At 26.1% G+C, this 7,558-nt stretch overlaps 1 protein-coding gene across 1 annotated transcript in view; it reads left to right on the top strand.

Annotated features, from left to right (window-relative positions):
• Positions 1–365: 365 nt before the first annotated feature.
• The window catches only part of LOC129971606 (cadherin-23-like), a 102,169-nt gene continuing 94,976 nt past the window's right edge, over positions 366–7,558 (top strand). The window contains exon 1 of the mRNA XM_056085536.1: positions 366–536. The gene's annotated coding sequence lies outside the window, so the exon portion shown is untranslated. The remainder of the gene's footprint in view (positions 537–7,558) is intronic.

Raw genomic sequence — 7,558 nt, 5'->3', positions numbered from 1 at the left:
AAGAGTGAATTTATTTATGATGTTGATAAAAAGGAGATGAATGAAGGGGGTTGTTTAGGGAAAAATATGTGTACATTTTTATCTTATTCTGCATCAATTTATATTTCAGTACCACTTCCTACTTCCACCGCCTACGCTCGAATGGTTACACTCCACATAGAAAAAAATAAGTGTTACACTTAGCTAGACAAGGGATTTCCTGCCAAATCAACCTTGCAGTTTCTTTACCATCAACCTATAACTACACATCCGCAATTTCCTTACCACCCCTGAGATTGAAACCTGTTCTCTAGGCGCGCTGTAGGGGCAACGACTGTATTCTTCATCGACTCCCCAGGCAAGCTTACAAAATCTCTTAACTTACCTGTGAGCTAAGGCCGTCAGCTCGCGGTCCTTCCATTTCACAGTTTATTCAAAAGCTCAGGCCTGCGAACGAGTCTCAGTTCACCTTTTGCCTTTTAATACAAATAAGACGGATTTAGCTCCCTGCAGTGTTTGTTCCTTGGATTAATTGGATTACTTAATTTGGATTAAAGGTATGATATTCTAATTTGTTAATTCTTTTATTTGTCGGACCACATGGTATGCGTGTTGTAAGATTTGCCCTTGAGTTTTTTTACTAGGTATATAAAAGGAGGGATGGAATGGAGGGGTATTTATGATGAGCTTTGTGTCCCAGGAGTCCTGTTAGCGAATCGTAATAATCTGCAGTTAATTTCTTTTTCTAAATGAGGTGCAACAGGTAGTTGAGAAGTATAGTTTATGTTTTGACGTACCGTTTTGGTGCAATGTATCTGAAATTCAATAGTATATTATAATTTTTAGAAAAAAAAATACTTACCTATTTATTGCATTTGTTGTGTTAATGATTCTGTTTAAATTAAAGAAATTATTTATCATATTCTGAAAAATTTCACTTTTTGATAGCTGTCAAAAATAACGCCGATCACAGCTTTAGATAAATATACTTGTGCTTTTTTATTTTTATAACGTGAAGATCCATTTTTTGCTATTTTGTTCATCACAATTTTGAAAGCTGTCAAAATAAATTCATTCATGTGTTTTGTTAATATATGTGTGTTTTAATTTTTTTAAAGATATACTCAAATTTCTCTTCGAAATGATTCTCTTCCATATATCAAATTTTCTAATATGTCAAACTCGCCGTAGTTCAAACGATTTTTTTAAGAATAAATTTGATCTATCAAATACTTTATCATCTTTTCTCAACATTTAATCATGCATTATATCTAATATATATATATTTAATGTTATATTAGAGTGTCTTTATCATTCAGTAATATATATATATATATATATATATAATATATATATATATATAATATATATATATATATATAATATATATATATATATATATATATATATATATATATATATATATATATATATATATATATATATATATATATATATATATATATATATATATATATATATATATATATATATATATATATATATATATATATATATATGTGTGTGTGTGTGTGTGTGTGTTAGATTTTCTCTTAAAGTTATTACTTATTAAAACTATCCTTTGTCTACATCTTCATGAAAATTAATAATTTAAATATCGATTTTATTAAAATCTACTTAACTTATTCTTTTGACAAGTGAATGTTGCAAAATGTAAAACATAATCGCATCATTTTTTTTTAGATTACAGGACTCAAAAGAAACTGATTGAATTTTATTGGCAAATCTTTCTTGATGTAAAGAATTTTATTTTAATCAATTAAAACTCGATCATTGCTTTTCATTCCATTCTATTAAAGTAAGTAGCATTAAAATTGCTACTTTAGAATGAAATTAATAAATTCTACTTTTAATATGAATTTACAAAACTTAAATCAGAAAATTTAACAAATCAATTATATTTCATTGAAAAATGATTTTTTAAAATTAAGAACTTATTTTAAATTTATTCCCAAATTTTTGTTTAATCATGTTTCATGAGCTACAATTTAAAAAGTGACGCAATCATTAAGTGGTAAATTAAGCATTTTGTGTAAAGGTAAAATGCATTTTATGTGACATGATAATGTTTATAGGTGGGCATAGTATTTATAAAGTTTGTTATGCAATACTCCTTAAGCGCCATGTATGTTGAGAAAATCGTTCAAAGTGCTTTAAAACTTAGACCAATAGACCTTAATAATTAATCTATCAAATATGCAAATATCTGTCATATTTGATATGCAGTTAATTTTGGGTACTTAATTCACTAAGAAATTATTTTACGAAATTTTAATTAGATATTTTAATTAGGAAATTAATTGAAATATTGAAGTTTTTCCATATTAATTTTGGAGAATTTTATGAAATAATACTGTTTTTACACCAACATTTTTTAAAAAATTAGTTTTATTTCTTTAAAGGTTTTCTCTAACATTAATAAATTCTTCAAAATGGTTTTAATCTTATTTTGCAACAATACTTTTCGTCCTACTAGTTACTATGTTTATGCGCATGATTATTACAAAGATTTGAAATACATTCTTATGTGCGCGTTATAATTTTTATACTTTTCAATGCATTTTATCATAAAACTCTTGTAATAGCAATTTTTTAAAAAATGAATATAAATTAGATAAAACAATGGTTCTTCAATTCTTTCCACAATTTCATACAGTGATTCATTTTTATTTATTTTTTTCTTTCTTAATTAAGCTTTGAATAATTTATGAAATGCTTAGTAAAATTATTTATTTTCTCTATTTAAATTGAAAATGGAACAACTTTTGCATTTAATTCTTGAGACAACTCATGCTTCGTTAAATAATTTATTTGAATAAAAAGTGCATTTATTCTCTAATAAAATTCAGAAATATCTTCTAACATTTATAAGTAATATGTTTGAATTATTTAAAGTTCTTATAATCCTAAATAGACAACTTTTAATTACAAAGTTTTAATTCCTTATTAGTTCAGATTTAAAAAGTATATTTTCGCATAATAGTTGCTCCAAAATTGTCAAACTTTTTATGGTTGCAAATAGTATTGAACACTATTGGTTGTAAAGACTAGAGAATCATTAATTGAAAAGATCAAAATACGAAAGTTATGATAAAGTTTTAAATAAGTTTTGGAAAAAAAAGTAGCACTTATTAACCTTCGAAAACTATTGCATATAATGTATAAACCTGAACTCGCCTTATAGAGTGTTGCAAAGGTGTGTAGGGTGACTGTTAAATAAACAGTTAATAAACAATATCAATTTTTTTATAATTCATATTAATCATAATACTAATTAGTAACAGAATTAATGTGCTAGTTTATTTGAAGGAACAATACATGGTGAATTTTTATACAATTTTGTTTGAAATCTAGTTAAAGTGAAAGAGAGAATAGAATTTTTTCTGCATTCATTTTCGTTATCGTTGTATTTCATATTTCTTTTATCTGGAGCATAATGTTTGTATTTGAACGATAGCTGAAAAGGAGATGAACTGAGACAATCATTGAAAATAAATGGACCCAAATCTGAAAGATGTTTGTTTTGTTGTATAAGCAAATATTACTTGTAATGTCTCTACAAGTTGCACTCCGAAAAATATCGATATCTTGACTATCCGATAGTTGCCAAAATTTTTCAGTTTTAATTATTTTTGCTGTTAAATTTTGATATATTCTATTGCTTTTTCACGAGGCAGTTATTTAAAGTGAATAAGTAGTAAAATGAATATATATTTGAACATCTTGTATTTTTTGATTTACAAGCTGAAATTTTCTTACAAAATTATATTGCATTGGCATCCTTTAATTTTGACATTTAAATAATCCTATAAGAATGTGTTAATATTTCTTTTAATTATTTTTTCAAACATTTTTTTTCAAAAGTCGAATATAGAAATGCAAAACACACCTCTAGATGGTTATAGCGAGTAAAAAATTATATAATCAAATTTTCTTACGCAATATTAAATTCTTAATAGTTTCCTTTTTTTTCTTCCAATAGACTTTGCTTATCATGTACTAATCTTGATTGCTCAAAATTAAAAGGTGAAACGTCTAATCTCATTTTTTTAACCTGTAAATCTAATGTCGTTCTACTTTTTATCCGTCACTCCTGGTCGCATCAGTAAGTTTTTTTTATAGAATAGCTGTCACACACTATTTATCTTATAAATAACGGTCAAACTTGCGGAAACAACACTCTGGCTATTACGTAACAAAGAAACCTGTAATTGAAAACATACACATAACTTAGACAGAACTGGAAGTTTCTTAATATAAACTAATTACAGAAACAAAAGGAGCTTAATCTAGGGAATAAATTAGGTAGCCAAGTTTATTTCTGATTAGATTAATTCTAATAAAAAGTAAATATTAAAAGTGTTCTAATGAAGTTTCTTTTCTACTTATTCACGTGAATTAAAGGAAGGTATATATATATATGCATAATGCATTCCAAAGGGGAATTAAAAGCAGTTACATATATAATGCAGTTACTGAGCATTATTACATAGATATATTAATCTTAAGTAATAATGCTCAGAAGAATTAAAAAAAAGCATGCATTTCAAAATTAAGCATGTTCGTTTTAGACAAATAAGCATATTTTTAGAATGATACATAAATAAAGGTTCGAAGTGTTTAATTGTCACAAGAAAAACAAGTTCGATATTAATGATATTTGTGTATTAAATGCTGAATATAAAGTAAATTCGATATTTTAGCAATTTATTAAGTTAAAGTGATGTGTGTTTATGATATTTTAGACAGCTACAAAATATCAGTTACGTTTTCAATAAATAACAACTGCAAGGCATATCATGCAACAGACTGAATTAATGGATTAAAAACTGCAGTTTGATTTTCTCAGATATTTTTCAAAATGGCATTTGGAGCAAGTTTCATATTATTGGCTTCAGTATACTGTTAATATCTATCCATTTATATAGATATTCACTACTGTACTACTATTACTGATTAACAGTGGAATAATAAATAAAAAGCTATATAAGACTAAAACTGGAGGATTTGATAAATAGACGACATTCGACAAAACTAGAAAGCTTGTTTTTCTTTTTAAATTTTCTTAATTACATAACGGCATTTTTAAATTATTTACTTGCAGTGTTTTAAAATATAAGACATAGCTTGTTTTATAAAAATATCGTTTATAGAAGAGATTTTGAAAAATAAAGTGTAGATTACATAGATATAAAACATCGTTATTTCTGTCGTTTATTTCTTTTGTATTTAATAAAAATATAATAATGTAATTTGAATTGAATTAATAATAATATATAACTGAATATAATTAATTTAATTAATCTTTATTATTATAATAACATTTTTCAATGGTTTCAATGCTTTAAAATATGAGGCCTGGCTAGTTTTAGAAAAAATTGTGGATGGAAGAATAGATTTTGAAAAAATGATGAAGTGTAGATTACATAGACATAAAGCATTGTTATTATTTGTCATTTATTTCCTTTATTTTTTATACAGTTGCAATAATATAATTTGAATTGAATTAATAATAATATATAATTGAATTTAATTTAATTAGTATTTAATATAATAATGATAGCATTTTTTTATGGTTTGCTTGGAATGTCTTAAAAATATAAGGCCTAGCTAGCTTTACAAAAAACTGTAGATGGAATAGATTTTGAAAAAATGATGAAGTGTAGATTACATAGACATTAAGCATTGTTGTTATTTCTGTCGTTTATTTTCTTAGTATTTAATAAAAAAAAACTTCATCTATTTTATATTTATCAAATAAGCCAGTATTTAAAATGCATGCTTTTGTTTGTCAGCCAGAAACCACTCGAAATCTATAAGCGGAATAATGGTGTAGTGCTATGCTGTGAAATTTGCATATTTCGAATAAAAACTAAAGCTATATTCATTATTACTGTATCAAATTTTCTATCAAAATATTTAATTATTATATGGTAGTTGCATATTAAGGTTAAATTGAACAATAAAAATAAACAAACAGCAACAAAAAAAAAATCAGCAATTATTTTAGTTTTTGGAGAATATAATGTGTAACGGAGAATAAAATTGACAACATTCAAGCGCGACTTTCGTCATTATTTCTTTAATATCTTAATTATCCTCTTGGTGGAAAACGGCTTAAAATAATGATCTTGACATAATTTCCAAGATGAACGTGATGTATTTAGAGCAAAGTCATTAAAATCTTAAGAACAAAAGCAATCCTCAATTAAGCAGTTCATAAGCTTCGGAAAAACTCATTTTTCAGTCTTCATAATTCTCGAATCGAAAGTGAAAGATGTCTGGAACTGAAAGTTACGGTGACATCATTTGTGTTTCTCAGAAGAAAAAAAATAAGTAAAACCATCTTGTTTTCAAATCCTGCCATGAAACTCAAATCTACCGACGTGTGTCTGTAAGTTTCATAGAGCATGAAGAGGCAATTTATTAGTTCCAGAGAAATTCTTCTGAGAGAAATCTTCGTTCAGTGGCTTGAATTTTTTTATACTCAATTAAACAAATTCCTTCCAGTACGTGCTTCACATTATAAAGTAGACTTTTTTTTAATAGTTTTATAGATTAGGCACAAAGTTGAGGTTCATTTTAAGCAAAAGTTATATTTCACTATTTATATTATGCATGGAATCAAATTATTACTAATTGGGACATTTTTATATAATATACTAAATTTAACGCAAGGTTCGAATTTGCCCCCATTCGTTCAGTAAAGTGTTGACAACACTATTAAAAAAACTATTTGATAGCTGATAGCTTAGAGTTAGTAAAAATGGAGCGTTATATGATAAAACAACGCATTTTCATTGTTGAACAATATTTCAAAAATAATGAAAGTCTGGCGACCACATTTCGAAAATTGGAGAATTGATCCCTAAGATCGCATGATTTAGCACCATTGGATTTCTTTTTATGAAGTTATTTGGTCTAAGGTCTAAGCCAACAAGCCTACAAGCACACGCATATCGAAGGAGGAAATTCAACCACATTTATGCAAAATGGTCATGGAAAATTTCGATAATAGAGTGCGTATGTGCCAGCAAAATCGTGGAGGCCGTTTGCCCTATGTGTTATTCCATACATAATCCTAACCTTCGTACTTTACGATTCAATAAAAATATATCAATTTAAAGAAAAAGAACTTTTTTTTATTTAATTCAAATCTTGCATTAATACGTTTTTCTATAGTGTAAGGCTCCACTTTTACATACCCTAAACTATCAGCTGTCAAATGGTTTTTTAATAGGGTTGCCAACACTTTATTTCAAAAATGGAGGCAAATTCATAGCTTGCGTTAATTTTGGAGCATTCTTTAGAAAAATACTAAGTATCCTTTGTAAAGTAAGTATTCTTTATAAAATAATTATTTTTGTATTTATATTTAAAATTAAAGGTAATAAAATTTTTGGGTTATCACGCAAAAGCTACTTGTAGAGAATTTTGTAAAATGATTTGCACTACTTTTCATTTTATTTATTCTATAAATCTGATCCTTTTAATTGGTTTATAAAATAATTAAATTTTAACGTTTAGATTACTTATACTAAAATCTCAAAATTGCTTA

Source organism: Argiope bruennichi, chromosome 6, assembly GCF_947563725.1.
Source record: "Argiope bruennichi chromosome 6, qqArgBrue1.1, whole genome shotgun sequence".
In the NCBI taxonomy this organism is placed as follows: domain Eukaryota; kingdom Metazoa; phylum Arthropoda; class Arachnida; order Araneae; family Araneidae; genus Argiope; species Argiope bruennichi.
The sequence above is the reverse complement of the archived record's forward strand: the minus strand, read 5'-3'. Positions and strand labels throughout refer to the sequence as shown.